Source organism: Hylobates moloch, unplaced genomic scaffold, assembly GCF_009828535.3.
Source record: "Hylobates moloch isolate HMO894 unplaced genomic scaffold, HMol_V3 SCAFFOLD_341, whole genome shotgun sequence".
Lineage (NCBI taxonomy): Eukaryota > Metazoa > Chordata > Mammalia > Primates > Hylobatidae > Hylobates > Hylobates moloch.
In genome coordinates, this window is record NW_026652616.1 from 3490 (window position 1) to 22889 (window position 19400).

Consider the following 19400-nt stretch of genomic DNA (forward strand, 5'->3'; position numbering starts at 1 on the left):
ACAGGCACTCACCACCACGCCCGGCTAATTTTTTGTACTTTTAGTAGAGACGGGGTTTCACCATGTTGGCCAGGATGGCTTCAATCTCTTGACCTCATGATCCGCCCGCCTTGGCCTCCCAAAGTGCTGGGATTACAGGCACCAGCCACCGCGCCCGGCCGTGACGGGACTTTCTGATGTGGTGCTGTGTCTGGGCTCGCACCTTCCTTGGATCCCACTTCTCCGGAGGATGGGGAGCGTGCTGGGTAATCCTGGGGGTTCCTAAAGGCCGGCACAGAAGGCAGGGGTTTCTTTCTCTGGGGGACTTCAGAGGAGGTGGCCACTGGTCTGAGAAAGTCTAAGTGTAGGTTGGGACTTTGGTCAACTGGGACTTAACTGTGCCACTCAAACTGGCGTGCGTGCAATCCCACTTCTGCTGGGTCTGAAGAGGGAGGCCCTGCACCAAGGCCATGTTCATAAGACGCAGGGTGCAGAAGAGAGACGGCATCCCATGGGGAGAGCTTGTTTCCCAAAGACTGGTCCATCTGTTGAAAGAGGCTGTCCTCTCCCCTTATTTCCTGAGCAGCTGCCCAGAAGGGCTCCCTGCCTCCCTCTGGGCTTCACATTGGCCACGGGGACCAGGAGGAGCCCTCCCTCCTCCCTTCCCCTACCTGTCTCTCTCTCTTTCTCTCTGTCTCTCTCTCTGAGTCTCTTTGTCTCTGTTTCGCTCTGTCTCTCTATGCCTCTTTCTCTCTGTCTTCCTCTTTCTGTTTCTCGTTGTCTTTCTCTTTGTTTCTGTCTTTCTGTCTTTCTCCCTCTCTCTGTCTCTCTCCCCCATTCCCCTGTCTCTCTGTCTGTCTTTGTTTCTCTTTCTCCTCCTCTGTCTCTCACTGTCTCTGTCTCTGTCTCTTTCTGTCTGTCTCTCTCTCCCTCTCTCTCTCTCCCCACCCCCATGTCTGTCTCTTTCTCTGTTTCTCTCTCCCTCTGTCTCTCTCTCTCTCTCTCTCTCCCTGGGGGCGTGGTGCATTCTCTGACCCTCCCCTCCCCTCCTTACCTTATGACTGGCAGATGGAGAGACAGCTAGTGACTCTTCTGTGGCCCATCTTGGGATGTGGCCCTGGGCAGTACTCACTGGAGGTGGACAGGAGAGCACTTGTCCCCGAGGGCCCAGCAGTCGGCTCAGGTCGCCTGTGTGCATAGAGACGTGGAAGGTCAGCTTCCACTTCTGCGTTAGTTTCCCTAGACTCTGCCACAACAGAGCATCACAGAGCGCGAGTCCTAAACAAGAGGAATTTATTCCCCCACAGGTCTAGGGAGGAGAGGTCCAAGACCAAGGACCGAAGGTGGGTTCCTCCCGAGGGCAGGGTGGGAGAATCTTTACAGGTGCCTTTCCTAGTTTCTGGTGGCTGCTGGCACTCTTGGGCATTCCTTTGTGTGAGGAAGCATCCCCTGGTCCCTGCCTTCATCTTCACAGGGCCTTCCTCCTATGCGCATGTCTGTCCCCGTAGCCACATTTTCCCTTTCCATAAGGACACAGTCATATTGGATTAGGGCCCACCCTACTGACCGCATCTTAACTTGATCATCTGCAAAGATGCTATTTCCACAGAAGGCCACACGCACAGATACTGGGGAAATCATCCAGCTGTAATGACTGGCAAGGTGTGCTCTGAGCCTGGCTCGCCTGGGAGGGGCTCCAGAACATGAGGCAGAGGCCACTCAGGTCGGGAACAGACAGTAACACACCCCCTGCAGATGCCCCACAGTTTGGCCTATGATCCTTGGATCAGGGCAGCGATGCATGAAGGTGGATATTATTATGACTCAAAAACCACACTGTCGTCCTGCCCCCAGTTCCACCTCAGAGCTGAAAGGGCCCCTTGATGCAGTTCTTGGGGCATCCGTGGTGACCGCCCACTGGATGAACCCACAATGCACCCCACACTGCGCTGGGCTCGAGCATCCTTGCTGGGAGGGTCCCCCTGCCTGAGCAGATCTCATCCTGCAGATGAGAGACACGTGTCTACCACCTAGCCAGGAGGTGCAGAGGGGTGGCTGGGGTCTCAGTGGAAGGGAAGGTGGCTGCTGTCTTTCCTAGGGCTGGGAGCTTTGAAAAAGGGAAAAACACTCACTCAGCTGAATGCAGCTCTTGGGGGACTGGTGGGCCAACCCACAGGATAAGAACTGCATTGCAGGGGCCGGAGCCCAGGATAAGGTTCACAGCGCATCCTGAATTTCCACCTAGCATGGGCTCCAAGCACCGCAGCTTGAATTTGAAACATCCAAAGTATCGGACCTTGTGGAATTGATACATAGGTGAAGCACTTTTCTTTCTTGGTTGGCAGAGTCTAAAGTTCAGTAGTATTTGCCTGCGTATGACTGTCTTTTTCAAATGAGGAGGGGATCGGGAGGCATGGAAAGGAGATGGTTTGTCCCTAACAAACTACATTCCAGAATGTTCTCTCCAAGGTTGGAGCCCTTCCTTGGCTGGAAAGCTGTGTGACTCTCCCATACTCTGAACAGGGGCATCTTCCTGGCAGGCTTGCGGCTGCAGTCTTTCCTGTGGATTTGCGCCAGAGCTGTTTGTACCAGGGGCTTGTTGCAACTCATCTTGCAAGGGGAAATCCAAAACTCAGAAATGACACAGCATTTTAGAGTTGGTGGCAAGGCAGGAATAGGATAGTGGAAGAGAGATTCAAGGTCCACACAGCATTTAGTGTTTTTGTTTTTGTTTTTTTTTAATTTAACTTATTGGGGGAATAAACTATTAGATTTTTATAACATATATTTTGGGTTGTTTGCTTGTTTGTTTTGAGATGGAGTTTCGCTCTTGTTGCCCAGGCTGGAGTGCGATTTCAACTCACTGCAACATCCTCCTCCCAGGTTCAAGCAATTCTCCTGCCTCAGCCTCCGGAGTAGCTGGGATTACAGGCATGCGCCACCATGCCTGGCTAATTTTAGTAAAGACGGGGTTTCACCACATTGGCCAGGCTGGCCTCGAACTCCTGACCTCAGGTGATCTGCCCGCCTCAGCCTTCCAAAGTGCTGGGATTGCAGGCGTGAGCCACCGTGCCCGGCCTGTAACATATATTTGGACTCATAGGGCTCATGATAAAATGTGGGAGGTTCTGAGTTCTGCGCCTCCTCCCCAGCTGCTTTCTGATCTTTTCCTTGTGCTTCCATAACCCGCTCCCTCCAATGAGGTGGAAAGCGTGGCTATGACAGGGTGGCCTCCAGCCACTGGGGGAAACTCTCCTACAGTGAGAATGGCTTGTAGCCAGGTCAGAGAGACTGTGGGGGCCATGGCATGGTGGCAACTTCTAGCAAGAATTAGACGGAGAGACACACCCACAGGTCACGTTCACTTGTTGGCTGAGAGCAGTTTTCCTGGCTCATGTGCAGAGTGTCAAGGTTAGCAGACCTCAATGCCATTGGTAAATCCCTTCGCAATGTTTGAATGAGGAGAATCCCATAGCTGCACAGCTGATTTATTCCGTTTGTCGTTGGTGTCATCATCGTCACCTGCACAGCTGATTTATTCTGTTTGTCGTTGGTGTCATCATCGTCACTCTCTGTTTTCCAGTCCTCATCTCTGGCTTTGTGCATTAGGATGAAAGTCGTGAAATGCACCGCGAGTCTGGGCTCCGACACGTGGGCGCTGGTGAAAGCTGACACGCAAGTTTCTCCACCTGTGTGCTCTGGCATCCTCAGTCTGAACATGAAAGGACTAACACCTTTGTCTATGACCCAGAATGGCCGTGGGAATTAAACAAGATGAAAATAGGTGGAAATTGAAGGTTTTCAGTTTGCTCCCTATAATGGACACTGAGACCAGTGTGTGTGCTGGGGAGTTACAGGCCTCACTCTCTGGAGGTAGCCTGCGCTGAGTGAAGAGGGAGCCGAGGGAGGAGTCTAACCGGCCAGCAGCTGCAGCCAAGGCCTCTGCCCATTCGTTCCGTGGGAGTTCTGGACCTGGGGTTGGCGGGGGGGCCTTCAGAGTGGCCCCAAACAAAGGCAAAGGGACGAGCCTTTGTACCCGCCCTGCAGGCTGTTCAGTGGAGATGATACAGCCTTGGTGAGGCCGCAGCTCTGCATATGTCCATTTCAAATAAAACAGCAAAGCTTACAGGCAATTTGGGATTCATGAAGTCAATGAAAGTGACGTTGGAGAATTGCTCAGGACTTTCCACGGTCACTGGCACACAGTTAACTATAATTAGCAATTAAAGAGCAGGTAATCACCATGGAAAGTGGCACAACAGCATCCAGAGATCTGCATCCACACAGCTCCGGTTAAAGATGCATTTGAGAAAAATGATACAGCTATGCAAGCGTGTTGCAGACATGACCTTTTGTAGGGGAGCGCTGAAAGCTGGGGGGTGTCTCATCCTGCTGGCTTAGAGTTTTGTTGGAAAAATTACACCAGAAAAACAGTAACACTGGAAGCCTTCTTTGTTGAATCTAAGGATTATTGCATAATTATAACTTAAATTTTGTATAAACTAAAATAAATTTATATAATTAGGTTTTATTTGGTTTCAAGGTAAAACTGTCAACTGACCTTTTTTTTCATTATTTACTACGAAAGTTTTATTCTTGTTTAAGGTGGATTTTCCCTTACATAGCCTTTTCCTGGGAGCATGTATCCTCAGAGGACATCAACACCAGCCTCTCCTGCCATGTCTTGTGTCAAACTCAATCCCTTCTGAGGGCCTCAACTGATGTCACATCTAGATAAGAAATTGGGGCCGGGCGCGGTGGCTCACGCCTGTAATCCCAGCACTTTGGGAGGCCGAGGTGGGCGGATCATGCAGTCAGGAGATCGAGACCATCCTGGCTAACACGGTGAAACCCTGTCTCTACTAAAAAAATACAAAAAAATTATCCGGGCGTGGTGGCGGGCGCCTGTCATCCCAGCTACTTGGGAGGCTGAGGCAGGAGAATGGCGTGAACCCGGGAGGTGGAGCTTGCAGTGAGCCGAGATCGCGCCACTGCACTCCAGCCTGGGCAACAGAGCGAGACTCTTATCTCAGAAAAAAAAAAAAGCAATTGGGACACACTGTGGAAGTTTCAGTTTTGGTATCCTGTGGTAAAAGTCGGTATCTAGACAGGGTTAGCCATCACATCCCCAAGAATGAGCTATGGCTAGATTTCTTCAGCTGAAGATGAAGGACGTCTGCCTGTGAGTCAGCTCTAGATGGTAAGAAAATCTAGGCTTGGGAAGGTCAGATGAAGAGGGTGGGATCTCACTCTCTAAAGTCTTGGAATTTCAATCCCAGCTTCAGTTGTTCCGTCAAGAAATGAGGAAATGACAACATAAAATTGTCATTTATGGTAAATTATGCATAAATGTAAAATAACTGCACTGCAGTTTCTGAAAACACTAAGATTCCTAAATAAACACCTGGGGCATTGAGATAGATTGTGAGAAATAATACACAAAAGTGGAGGCATGAAGGAGACCACAGGCCTCAGATGGCAACAAAGTGTGGTGAAAACCATCCTGTGTTCGGCCAGGCGCGGTGGCTCACGCCTGTAATCCCAGCACTTTGGGAGGCCAAGGAGGGTAGATCACGAGGTCAGGAGATGGAGACCATCCTGGCCAACATGGTGAAACCCCCTCCCTACTAAAAATACAAAAATTAGCTGGGTGTGGTGGCACGTGCCTGTAGCCCCAGCTACTCGGGAGGCTGAGGCAGGAGAATCGCTTAAACCCGGGAGTTGGAGGTTGCAGTGGGCCAAGATCGCACCACTGTACTCCAGCCTGGCGACAGAGGCAGGCTCTGTCTCAAAAAAAAAAAAAAAAAAAAAGAAAGAAAAAAAAAAAGAAAGAAAACCATCCTGTGCTCACCTGGGTGTTAACCTAACCTTGAGTAGCCTGTTTCCCTGATAATAGCTTGGATACTTGCATGCAGTGAGAAAGAGGGGGATGGGAGGTGTGGGGCAAAGAGTTAGAGTAGCCTTAATGCATTGGGAAATTGCTCCAGCCACACAATAAAAAATACCATGGTAAAACATAGGAAGCATACAGGGGCATGCATTTCAGCAGAAGTAATGCGAACCTACACATTTTTTTTATAGCATTGAGGTTGGTGGGTACTAATAATTCAGGATTACCTAAAAATTGCCTTTCATGGCCAGGTGCGGTGGCTCATGCCTGTAATCCCAGCACTTTGGGAGGCCAAGATGGGCAGATCACCTGAGGTCAGCAGTTTGAGACCAGCCTGGCCAACATGGTGAAACCCTGTCTCTACTAAAAATACAAAAAATTAGCCAGGCGTGGTGGTGGGCGCCTGTAATCCCAGCTATTCGGGAGGCTGAGGCAGGAGAATCACTTGAACCCTGAAGGTAGAGATCGCAGTGAGCCGAGACTGTGCCACTGCACTCCAGCCTGGGCGACAGAGTAAGACTCTGTCTTAAATAAATAAATACAAAATAGAAATTACCTTTCTTAAAAACAAACAAACTCAAATATTTAATTTTCCAAGGTTAACTAGGGACCTATTTGGGTAGCAGAATAGAGAAATGGCACACAGGGCAGAAATCTGCTGTTAAGGCTGAAAGGGAGGCTGAGATGCAGGTGGGATAGAAAAGCTTCTGAGAGTGCGCAGGTGCAGCTCCAGAAGCTGATCCCATCAGTGCGTCTGACCCAGGAGTCAGGGCGTGGCCACCGGGAACTTCAGGATGGCTGACTTCTGAGGACTTGAGGGTTACAGCCATTTTTATGTGAACTGCAAGAACACCATCTGCAGGCTAGAGCTTCCGGGGCAGGTGGAGCTCCAGAGCTAGGCGTCCACAGGGCCCTGCTAAAGGGCGTGGGGTCGAGAGCAGGGTCAGGTCCAACACCGGCTGTGTTTGCCTGCAATTGACAAGATAAGCTATAGAACTGAGCTGTAACCATGAAGGTGGAAGATGAATCCCAGAAATGGGGTGACCATGGAGAGGCGTTTCCATCACTTCCTACTCTCTCTGTTGGGGAGGCAGGGATTCCCTCCCTGGGGCTACAGGGATGTCCGAACAAACAGCAACTGACACTGAGCAGATGAAATGGACAACAGTTTATTCCTCACAGCCCAGGTAGGAGGACGCCGCATGCCACACGGGGCCACACAGGGTTATGTACGGGAGCAGAGTGAATCAGCAGGGCTGGGGGAGGTGGCTTTGTAGTATCAAGGGGGGGGGGGGTGGCCCCTTGTTCCTATGGGGGTGTGTTGACTTGTTTGAATAATCCCATGGCTGGCCCCTGCTCAAGGATTAGTGGGAACTGTGCCTGGTCCCCACGGGAAGGAGGGCTGTTTGGTCAGGGGACGTTATCCACAGGAGTGGGGTGGGGATGGGAACTTGTGTCTAGGTCATTCAAGGCCCTCCCATTTTTACCAGATATCAAGGGAGCATATCATATCGGGTCTTAATTTTAGATCTGCCACAGGCAGGTGCAGGGAGTGTGTCGCTCCTCACTACCCAGATGCCTGAGGCCACTGTGCAGAAGTGGCCTGGACAGGATAGCTGGAGCACCATGAAACCTGGTGGCCCTGGCTAAGGCATCCCAGAGACAACAGTTTATGAGTCACATGTCTGGGAATATGACCTGATTCCCAAGCCAGTAGATTGGAGTTGGCCAGGTGGGTGGAAGGGTGTAAATAAAAGCAGGTTGAAGCAATAATGCCTCTGGCTTTTGTTGGGCTGGATTGTGCTCAGGCTTCTGTAGGGAGGCCATTGATGAATAAGGACCGAAAAACTGGGATTGAGGGAAGCAGGAGAAAGGCCCTAGAAGAAAATTTGGATTCCTGGTGGAAGAACTGGATCAGGAATTAGAACATTTGTGTTCAGCCTTTAGTCTACCTTAGGCAAGACAGTCGTTGCTGAGTCACTGTTTCCTGGTCAGCAAATGGAATCATGATACCACCAGCACACTTGTGAAAAATGAGAGAAGTGAGATATTATGAAATACTTTTCAGATGTAAGAGATTGCCGTTAATAAGGCATTATCATGTGCACTTGGCTTCAACTGATTTTACTATGAATGTGAAAATGTATTTTAAGCAACTAGTTCTGAACAATAAGCTAAAGGGTACTTTTTGGTTTTATTTTGCTTTTAAAGATAGCTTGTGTCTCCTGAGTGTTCTCTAAAAAAAAAATGAAAATAGAAATAATATACTTTTTTAGTTGGGCTGTTTTGTAGGAGGCAGCTATGTCTTAAAAAATGAATACCACCAGACAAAGACATTACAAAAAAAGAAAACTACAGAACAGTATCTCTCATGAACATATAAATGCAAAAATCCTCAACAAAACATCGTAAATTGCATAAAAAGAATCACATGTAGGCCGGGCGCGGTGGCTCACGCTTGTAATCCCAGCACTTTGGGAGGCCGAGGCGGGCAGATCACGAGGTCAGGAGATCGAGACCACGGTGAAACCCCGTCTCTACTAAAAATACAAAAAATTAGCCGGGCATGGTGGCGGGTGCCTGTAGTCCCAGCGACTCGGAGAGGCTGAGGCAGGAGAATGGCGTGAACCCGGGAGGCGGAGCTTGCAGTGAGCCGAGATTGCGCCACTGCACTCCAGCCTGGGCGACAGAGCGAGACTCCGTCTCAAAAAAAAAAAAAAAAAAGAATCACATGTATAAAAATGTGTAAAAAATATAAAAAGATTTATATACCATGAACAGGTGGGATTTACCCCAGGTATGCAAGGCTGGATCAACTTTCAAAAATCAATTCATATAACTCATCACATCAACAGGCTAAAGAAGAAAAATCACATGATCATAACAATAGCCGCAGAAAAATATTTGACAAAATCAAACACCCATTCATGATAACTGCTAGCAAACTAGGAATGAAGGAGAACATCCTTAACTTGCTTTACAAATACTCTAACAGCTAATATCACACATAATGGTGAGGGACTCAAAGCTTTCCTGCTAAGATCAGGAATAAGGCAAAGATATCCCCTCTCACCACTGCTTTTCAACGCTACAAGTCTTAGTTAATGCATTAAGACAGGAAAAGGAAATAAAAGGCATACAGATTGGGAGGGAAGAAATAAAACTGTCTTTTTCACAGATGACATGATCATCTATGTAGAAAATCTGAAAGAATCAACAAAAAAATTCCTGGAACTAGTAAGTGATTATAGCAAGGTTGCAGGATACAAGGTTAATACATGAAAGTAAATTGCTGTCCCATATACCAGCAATGAACAAGTGAGATTTGAAATTAAAAACACAATACTATTTACATTAGCACCACAAAAGTGAAATAGTTAACTGTAAATCTAACAAAATATGTACAAAATCTATATGACAAAAACTATAAATCTCTGATGAAAGGTATCAAAGAATTAAATAAATGGAGAGATATTCCATGCTCATGGATGGGAAAACTCAATATTGTCAAGATACCAGTTTTCCCAGCTTGATCCAGAGATTCAACGCAATTCCAACCCAAATCCCAGAAAGTTATTTTGTGAATATTGACCAACTGATTCTAAAGTGCATATGAAGAGGCAAGAGGCCCAAAATAACCAATTCGATACTGAAGGAGAAGAACACAATTGGAAGACTGATGCTACAGTAACCAAGGTAGTGTGGTATTAGCAAAAGAAAAATAGAACAGAGTAGAGAGCCCAGAAATAGACCCACATAAAAATACTCAACTGATCTTTGACAAAGGAGCAAAAACAATACAATAGAGCTAAGACAGTCTTTTCAACAAATGGTACTGGAACAAGTGGACATTGTCATGCCAAAAAATAAATCTAGACACAGACCTTACACCCTTCCCAAAGATTAACTCAAAATAGGTTATATACATAAAAGTAAAATGCAAAATTATAAAGCCCCTAGAAGATAACATGGAAGAAAACCTGGATGACCATGGGTATGGTGAGGATGTTTTAGAGACAACACCAGAGGCACAATCCATACAATAAATAATTGATAAGCTGGACTTCCTTAAAATATAACACTTCCGCTCTGTGAAAGACAATGCTAAAAGAATGAAAAGACAGACCACAGACTGGGAGAAAATATTTGTAAAAAACGCATTTGATAAATGACTGTTATCCAAAATATACAAAGAACTCTTGAAGTTAATAATAGGAGAACAAGAAACATTCCTGAAAAATGAGCAAAAGGCTTAAACAAACACCCTGCCAAAGAAGACATACAGAAGGATGGCAGATAAGCTTCACATTACCTGTCCTCAGGAAAATGTAAATAAAAGCAACAGCGAGACACCACAGCACACCTATGAGAATGGCTGCATCCAGACCACTGACAACAACAAATGCTGGCAAGGATGTGGAGCAACAGGAACGCTCATTCATTGCTGGGGGGAATGCAAAATGGTACAGCCACTTTGGAAGACAGTTTGGCAGTTTCTTACGAACAAAAACCTACCCTCACCATATGTTCCTTGAGATTTGCCCAAAGGAGCTGGAAACTTTTTGTGTCCACATAAAAACCTGCACTTGGATGTTTATAGCAGCTTTATTCTTAATTGTCAAAACTTGGAAGCAATCAAGATGTATTTCAGTAGGTGAAGAGATAAACAGTGGTACATCCAGACAATGGAATATCATTTAGCACTAAAAAGAAATGAACGACCAAGCCATGAAAAGACACAGAGGAACCTTAAATGCATATTACTAAGTGAAAAGAGCCAATCTGAAGAGACTACACACTGCCTGATTCCAAGTAGATGACACTCTGGAAAAGGCAAAACTATGAAGACAATAAAAACAAATCAGCGGTTGTCGGGGTTAGAGGGAAGGGGTTATTTTTAGGACAATGAAACTACTCTATATACTATAACAGTGAATATATGTCATCATACATTTGTCCAAACTCAGAATGTATAACATGCAGAGTGAGCTCCAATGTAAACTATGGACTTTGGGTGATCATGATGGGTCAGTGTACCTTCATGGATTATAATAAATGTACTCTCTGGTGGCGGATTTGATGGTAGGGGAGGCTGTGCACACTTGGGGACAGGGTATATAATCTCTGTGCCCTCTGCACAATTTTGCTGTGATCCTAAAACTGCTCTAAAAAAATAAAGTTTATTGGCCGGGCACGGTGGCTCACGCCTGTTATCCCAACACTTTGGAAGGCCAAGATGGGTGGATCACGAGGTCAGGAGATTGAGACCATCCTGGCTAACACCGTGAAACCCTGTCTCTACTAAAAATACAAAAAATTAGCCAGGCGTGGTGGCGGGCGCCTATAGTCCCAGCTACTCAGGAGGCTAAGGCAGGAGAACGGCGTGAACCCGGGAGGCGGAGCTTGTAGTGAGCCGAGATCACACCACTGCACTCCAGCCTGGGGGACAGAGCGAGACTCCGTCTCAAAAAAATAAAATAAATAAATAAATAAAGTTTATTAATTTGAAAAATTACCAAAATAAAATAAAAAATAATGTTGGAGAATACATTTAGAGTGTGATAATGCACCCATGCACACACAAACACAAAGGAGGAAGGTGCACAGAATTGTATGGGGAAAGAGACAAGGCCCACAAGGGTAGCTGGGGGGACACACCTGGGGAAGGGGGAGAGAACCAAAGTTGGACAGCAGTCAAGGGAACTTTATCTGTAATATTATGTTTTTTAAGGAGAATGAATTTTTTTTCTTCTTTTTTTTTTGAAATGGAGTTTCGCTCTTGTCACCTAGGCTGGAGTGCAATGGTGCAATCTTGGCTCATTGCAACCTCCGCCTCCTGGGTTCAAGTGATTCTCCTGCCTCAGCCTCCCGAATAGCTGGGATTACAGGCATATGCCAACATGCCCAGCTAATTTTTGTATTTTTTGTAGAGACGGGGTTTCGCCATGTTGGCCAGGCGGGTCTCAAACTCCTGACCTCAGGTGATCCGCCCAGCTTGCCTCCCAAAGTGCTGGAATTAAAGGTGTGAACCACTGCGTCCAGCAGAATTTATAACTTCTATACTTTACTACTAATTAGAGATAAAAGAATGAAATGAGCTATTGCCTGCAAAAAACAAGAAAACCCAGTTATATAGTTGCTACTGTCAGTATCCAGATACAGCAGATACTATACATCTCCTATAAATCACAGCAGCAAACAAACAGGAAAATAAAAGAGACATGTAGTTCCTACACCTTTATGACAGATACTGGCTTAGTGGCCAAAATGATTCTGGCACAAGTTGGTAGGGCATGGGAAACTTAATGGAACTGGGCTGTTTATTAAAATAAAAAGGTAATTCACTCTGCCAAGGTGAAGGCCTTGGCGCTTGAACTTCTCAGAGTAAAGAAGTAGTGACTTTTGCCTTTTATTTGTTCCTGGGTTTTCAGAAACCAGGAATATCACTTCATTTCCATGTCCTTCTAAAAGCCAGGAGGGTGAGGTGCGAGAGAATGACTCCAGGAGAATTTGCTCTCCCCTTCTAGATCTTTCTTTTTTTTTAAATGGAACTTTTGTGTTTGTCCTGAGATATTGCAGCGGCTGCTGTGTCTCCAAGTTGCAGTTAGTCTCCTTCGAGACTCAAAAAATACCCAGTTCTGCGCAAGGGCCCTTTAGTGTCCACGGCCACATGCTTGTCTGGTTTTGTGTTGATGACACTGACACATGAATCTCCAATCTCGGTGGCCTGAAATTGCTGACCACCAAAATCGCTTTTACACAGACATACACCGAGAGACACTCAGGACACTCAGACATTCTGTTTCTTTGGTTTAAAGGCCATAAGTAATTAAAACGAGTTGATTTCTGCCTTTATCAGCTCAGAAGTGGGGCTTTTAAAGAGGCGGGGCTGGGAAATTGGCTGTAAGGCTGTCCACTTAGATTTGGGGCCAAGATTTTCTTTCCAGAAACTTCATGCATAACTGAAAGGTTTCAGGAATCGAATCGTGAGTGTGTTCCCTAGAGTCCCTCAGATTTAAGTGGGTTGTTTTTCTACCCCTGGCATACGTGTTTCTCCAGACTCTACCTGTGCGGCTGACTCCGCCTCTGCCCCCGGCTTTCTCTTCCTCCTTCCCCTCGTCTTCCTCCTTCCCCTTGTCTTCCTCTTTCCCCTCCTTTTCCTGCTTCCCCTCGTTCCACCTGGTGCCCTGGGCGGGGGATACAGGCCACACCACTGCAGATGACAGAAATGAACATGTACCTCAGGGCAGGTGCCACAAGGTGGAAGTTTTTAGTTGTTTTCTTTTGGCAAAAAAGAAAAACTGGAAAATGGCCCACGAACCTGCTTTCTTTCCCCCTCCTTTCTCGCAGGGGAACAGTCGTGGGGCTGAGCTGCTAGAGAGCGGCTGCAGTCCGTGGTCCTAGTGAGCGACGCGCTGGTTCTGACTTGCGCCCCAGCACCGGCTGCTGTTCATCTGCGCAGTGAAGCCTCCCCGGAGGCCCAGGGAAACGCCCCGCCCGCAGGCTTCCCCGCTGGGAGGGGCGCCCGGGGGTGCTGACGCCTGGACCGACTCCACACCGGAGGGCTGGAGGGGACAAGGGGTGGGCTCCCCCCACCTACAGGGATGCTGCCCGAGAAACGCCCGCCAGTCTCCATCCTGCTTCTAGAACAGGGGTGAGGCGGTGAAGCCGCTGATTCCTGACGGTTCTTCCCCGCCATGCGCCCTCCAGGTGGAGAGAGGAGGCGCCCAGGGGCCCCGCTTAGGAAATGCTCAGGCCTTTTTTATTTTTCTACCAGGTGACCAGGTGCTAACTGCCCCCGGAATGTTCTAAAATGTACCCTAGTGGTGCTGGAGCGTATGCCTGGAACACACAGAAATAACAGCAGGCTGCTTGGTGCCAGGCAAGGGCGAGCCCAGGAGCCTGCCAAGCCCTCCCTCCTCACCAGGCTCCCTGTGCAGCGCCCGGAGAATACGCAGAGAGCACGCAAGGCTCCTAGCATAGCTGCCTCTCCGACAGGGCAGGGCAGGCCGCCGCCTCCACGGTTCCCTTCCTCTCCCTCCTTCGCGCATCGCTCTTGGTGCGGCAGTTTCTATTGCTCTGCCACGTCCGAGGCCTCTGTTCCAGGCAAGGTGGGGCAGGGAGGGGATACAGGGCGGACGGCCTGTTTTCAAAGACTTCCAATCCAGCTGAGAAGGTAAGACCTGCCCACAGAAGTCAAGCATGATAGAAGACAGTGACGCGTGGTGGCCTAGGGCGGGGCATGCGGAGCCGGGGGATCCGGCCTGGAGCACCTGCTCGTGCTGGCCAGACACCTCTGGAACCTGCTTACCACGGATGCATTTCCGGGACGTGGCTTCCACTGGAAACACGACTGGAAGACGTGATGCTTTGACTTATTTCATTTGAGGTGTAAATGACTCACACTGGATCCTTTCTTCATCTATTATTGCATTTCCCTGCAAGTTGCTGAGGAATTTTCAAAGGAGATTTCTTCCTAAGGACAGGTCTTCACGGGGGAGCTGCATTTAGATCCTCAAGTAGCTGAAGGCCAGGACACAGCCAGCTAGGGCTGGGGCAGCCAGAGTCCACCTCATTGACTTACCTGATTTCTCTAAGACTGGTTCTGTGATTGCAGAACCGTGGGTTCCTCGGGCGGCGTCTGTCTGTCCTTCACCAGGCCAGGGCAGCTGAGGAGCATGCAGCCTCCTGTGCTCCTGCACGCAGGAGGGAAGCAGAGAACATGGACTGGGTGCCTACGGGAAAGCAGGTGCTGCGGGCAGGTGGTGGTCAGCGGCCAACGGGATGGGGCAATTTCAGTGGCTCCCTTGAGCAGCCCCAGCCCCAGCCCCAGCCCCAGCCCCAGAGGGAGCCTTGCCGGTGTGGGACACCTGAGACAGGCAGAGCAGGCACCAGCTAGACCCGTGGGACTGGACTCAGGTTCCGGAATCAGGAGCTTCCTGCTGGATCAGTGGCTGGGTGTGGAGCTAGTGGCTTGCCAGGGCTCAGGGACCTATCTTGCTGGTCTGGCCACTCCTGTTGAGGGCCGTTTGTGCAGTGGTCAGCATGGTCGTGGGTGTTGACAGGGCATTGGTCCACCTCCTCAGCCAGTGTGAGCCTTTGCACTGGCTCATGAATTGGGAGGTGCCCACCTGGGCCTCTGGGGGGTGGCCATGGGCAGTAGGGCTGCTTAGTGGCGTTCTGTGGGACTGTGACCCAGCAACGACACAGAGGGACAAACAGCAGCGAGCTCAGTGCGTGGCCATCCAGAGCTTCCCCATCCACGGGCTGTGCTCAGGAGTCCCTGACTCACAGGCTCCAGGGGCCCCCACTCTCCTTCAGGGCTGATGATCAGACTCAGCAGCCCGAGCTAATGTGGCAAAAGCGGCCCTCGACCTGCTCCGAGGCTGTCCTGCTCAACCCATTCAAAGCTCCTCCTGTTAGTAAGAGACATCCTCGTTCACAAGAAGGCTTCGGTCTTCAGCCCCCTCTCTGCAAATTTCAAGCAATTAGAGAAGATCAATGGAGACACATTTTTTTTTTACTCTTTTTAATTTGTTTTTCTTTTGTTTAACATTGAGTATCTCTTCTGCAAAAATGATAAAGTGTTTTATTCTTGTGTCTGTAATACATGTGGATGCTTCACTGCATTCTCTAGATTACTTACCTGGTTATTTGTTCTTGTTAATGAGCTGCCAAACATGAGCAGTTTCACCTTTTGAAGAGAGAGTGGACTTTTAGAAAACCGAGGACTACGGACAATTGTTGAGTCCCTAGAAACTAGGATGCACAGGTTCAGTGGAGCCTTCCTTGAATGCCTAGCACGCACAAGGCAGTCTCATCTAGTTTTGCAAAAACACCACCCTCCGCCACCACCAGCATGACAGTAGCCATGAGAAGTCACCTTAGAGCTGAGCAGGAGCTAATGATGGTGAATTACTGTCCCCACCACTGTGGGAGCTCCTGTACCCAGCCTCGAGCAGATCTCATCTCCATGCATTCTTTCGTCCTCAGTCACATCCTGCTGTGCTTCCTCTCCCTTTCATCCATGTTCAAGAGCCTGTTCATTTCCTCCTGCTCTTGCTTCCTTTGTGTGTCCTTCCTCCGTCCTCATGCACACCTGCTCAGACAGAATGCAAACAGAAGCACAGAGAAGATGCGGCCTGCTGGACCTCAGTCAGAGACATCCCAGATACAAAATCTGACTTCTTCTTTTTCCAAAAGATGATGCTGAAGATGGAGCTGAAGAATTGCTTCCTGCAGGGAGCCTTCCATGATTGACCACATCACACCATCGTCAATGTTCTATTCTGTGTCTTCTCACTGCCGGGGAACTCAATTAGCAGATGTGTCACCTAATAGGTTGTCAGTGGAAATATGAGTTCACATCCTGGGTTTGAAAACCAAAATTTCACATGCCTTTCTTACATGTAGAATAAATAGACCTTTATCTAAGGACCCGAGTGCCTCAGAACATATAATCTTCTTTTCGCTGTCAAGGAACCCCTGAGAAGATGCTGAGTTTACTTGAAAATTGATTTCAAATTATTTCTTGTATGTTCATTTTCATGTGGTATCGTTCTTTCCAGCTCAACCAGCTCTTGAGGGGCAGGAATTATTCATGTATCTATATATCATCCTCCACCCTTCCCCTCGTCTTCCTCCTTCCCCTCGTCTTCCTCCTTCCCCTCCTACCCAATATTGCTGGTGTAATGTCTGAATTTCTGTTTCTCTGAACAGAAACACTTCATTGAGAGAAAGTTCTGGAAATGGAACTGCCCACTTAGTTTTGTCCACTCTGATCACTGGAATATTGACGTTCATATTCTGCTTGGCTGGACGTAATCCAGGAATTTTTGTGTTAATAGCATCTGGAGGAGTTCTTAGATTATTTATTAAGATAAAAGAAATTGTTAAGGATGTCTTGAAAAGGCACTCATTAGAATATACAGGCTCATTAAAGAAACAGTTAGAAATGAACTGGAATTAGTTACCTGGAACCTAATGTCGTCTCTGCCAGTTACTAGCTTAGTTAATTGGGAAAGTTCTCTTCTGGCCTTCAATTTCGTCATCTTTCAAAGAAGGGAGTTGGAGTAGAAACGCTTTGGTGTGATGAAATAAACATTACATTTAGACTCATAGCAGGTTCCCAATAGGCATTTACAGCATGAGTTAATGAATTTGGGCTTACATCCAGCCTCTAGCTGTGTGTCTTACTAGTAGTGAGAAGGAAATTATTAATTTATCAAGAATCACAGCTATTCTTCTACTCAACGGAAATAACAATAGCATAATAAGGTGGTGGCAAAGATGCTAGCAGCTGGTGAATATGGGCATAGATATGGATCTGTTATCTAGAGTACACAGCAGGTGCTCAATCCATATTACAGTTGCATTGACATAAAGACGTCAAAACCCTAAATATCCAGTGATAGGTTAGAGACACTGGTTCTTTACGGATTCTCATGGGGTGGTTGTAGACGCCTGTGAGGTGTTGTGGATGAATGACCATCTCCAGGACGCCAGTACACACATGGGGGACCCATGGTTACAGACTCCATCCTGTGAGTAGTCAGAGCTCATCCTAAGAAATCGGAGGTGGCACCCAGGAGTTCCTGGATGCATTTCTGCCATCGGGGGTGACAGTGCTTTATCTGCAGAGTAGTGGGAGCCATTGAGAGGCTCTTCCATTTGCCGAAGTCTTCCAATGTGGCGACTCAGGTCAAATTCACTTTGCCAAGGTCATCCAAGGTCACCCTCCTAACGCATGTCCGGGTATCCTCATGCTCCCTGAAAGGCACCTCCAGTGAGGATCGGCTCCTTGGAGCCCTGTGGTGCCCTGGGACAGTGCCTTGGCATCCAGTGTGCAGCTCCCATCTCCAGTTGGGTGCTGCCACAACAAGCAAAGGGAAGAAGGCAGAAAAGGCAGAGACTTTCTGCAGCTGACAAGTGAGATTCGGAGAGAGGATGGAGAGACCCTCTGGTGCCAACATTGGACCATATCCTTTCACACATATGTCACGTCTAAGTATGTATTTGTGCAAATGGCAAAAGAGGAGCCCAGGAGGATAAGAAGTGGAACTTGCAGAGAAATAAGTGGATATAACATAGTAGATCTGACTTCACAGGCAAATTATTTTGTTGGGAGATAGCTTCGTGTACTTTCTAAACGCTTTATAAGGGTGTCCTTCTATTTTTGGCAGACGTGATGTTTGTCTGTGGTGTTACATTGTTTTCATGGAACCGCTGCACCTTCCAAGGTTCTCAAACTTCCTTATGAAATCTCTTTGCTAGTTAATTATACGCTCTGTCCTTTAAGGAAAGCAAAAACACAAGACCCAGAACATCTCGCTCCAGAGCACAAGAGCTCTCTGTGTGACATCGGGGTGACAAACTAGTCTTTTATTTCCATTAGCCCTCCTCTTTCTCAGACAATCTTCATGCATATATAGTGTTTTACTGTGTGTTATTTGTATTTGAAGGGTTTTCAGTTAAGTGAATGAATTTCTTTACAATGTTCTTAGAGCAAATTTTGTTAATCAGCTAAGCCCTAATCAGGTTTGCTTTCTGACAATGATAATTTCCAGGGGCCTGAAAGAACAAGGCTCAAACTACTCACAACCCCCTAGTGGCAGAAAACCCGTGTATCAGCACTGACCCACTGTAATGACTAGGCCCATAGGCAGCGTGGCTCATCAGCTGTGATTGGAACAAAAGGGTGGTTCTCAAGACACCTGGGTGTGCTGGGGGATGGCAAAGGCATGGAGGTTGTGGTCAGAGAAGAACTGGGATCTCGCATGTGGGTGCAGCCAGCATTCCCGACACAAACACAGCCTTGTTTTCTGCAGCGGAGTCGGACCTGTTACTCCACAGAAATGTTTGATATTTCTGAAGAAGCAGAGTTTATTTAGTATGTGGTTAGTCCCTCTCCACCTATGAAAAGTGAGTACAGTTTCTCATCCTCTCTTCTATCAGTCTGACTTCAAAAGTCCACTCCTAGTTAGAGAAATCAAAACACCCATTGCATCATATTTCACCACTGTGTGAGACAACTCTAAGATGTTACCAAAAAAAGCACTGGATTAGGAGTCAGGAGACCTGGGACCCACCCCCAGCTCTGCCAAGAAGGGCTGTCCCCGCTTGCCCGAGTCTGTTCAGGCTCTCAGAACCTCATTTTTTCTGCTCGTCAAAGATGATACAAAGGCCTGCTTTTCCTGTTACCTGAGATTATTGTGAGAATCAAAATAAGAATGAGTTGGGAACAGGGCTTTGTGAACTTTACACATCATATAAATAAAAAGTATTATCTTACTTCTTTCCCTATCGGCTTATACAGAAATTTCTGCTTCTAAAGTCCAACCTGAGAAGTCTCAGAAATGGACTTGATGTTAATTAATTATGTGGAAAGTAGAGGTGCATTTTATGACATCACAAGGAATCACTTCGTTTCTGCAATGGGAGCCCTCAGGCTGTCGCTTCCCCAGGAGCAGGCGTTTCCCTGGCTGACATCTGAGCTCCAGACAATCGGGGCAAAGGCTTTTCTTGTCCCACC

The 19400-nt window shown here is 47.6% G+C and overlaps 1 long non-coding RNA gene across 1 annotated transcript; it reads left to right on the forward strand.

Moving 5' to 3' along the window:
* The first annotated feature begins 14257 nt into the window (after positions 1 to 14257).
* On the forward strand, positions 14258 to 16306 carry LOC131382630 (uncharacterized). Its single transcript, XR_009212199.1, has 2 exons — positions 14258 to 14618; positions 16073 to 16306. It is a non-coding gene; the product is annotated as an uncharacterized LOC131382630 (long non-coding RNA).
* Positions 16307 to 19400: the final 3094 nt, after the last annotated feature.